Source organism: Palaemon carinicauda, chromosome 11, assembly GCF_036898095.1.
Source record: "Palaemon carinicauda isolate YSFRI2023 chromosome 11, ASM3689809v2, whole genome shotgun sequence".
Taxonomy (NCBI): domain Eukaryota; kingdom Metazoa; phylum Arthropoda; class Malacostraca; order Decapoda; family Palaemonidae; genus Palaemon; species Palaemon carinicauda.
The window spans coordinates 66,994,379-66,994,901 of record NC_090735.1 but is presented as its reverse complement, the minus strand read 5'-3'; positions in this window follow the sequence as shown (position 1 = coordinate 66,994,901).

The window sequence follows — 523 nt, the reverse complement described above, 5'->3', positions numbered from 1 at the left end:
CTATAATAAATCGTTTCTTGTTATATAGGATATGTTTTTGCATTTTTTTATCTCCTAATTTTAAATGTTCCCATCCTTTGTAATATTATAATAATAATAATATTAAATATTAATAATAATAATAACACCGATTTCCATTAACAAAATAACATTTAATGATATTAAACATGGGGGATAAAGTTTGAGAATGGAGACAATAGCAATTAAAGTTAGAAAATCCTAATCCCACAACACAACTTCGTATACAACTTCATGCGGCCGCCAAATACATGTGTAAAATACCTATAATCTAACTTAGAAAGCTTTTGATGATATACGTTTTACATAAATCGACAACCGCTTCTTCAGACTGGGGGAGCACGAGCGTTATCTTTTTTAAATCCAGTACAGCAGTAGCTATCTTTTAAAACTGAATGAAATACAGTTATTCATTCCCACTCCTTTTCTTCCTCATCTCCAACCTTTCTTCCTCATCTCCAACCTCTCTTCCTCCTCTCCAACCTTCTTAAACGACAAAAACAAA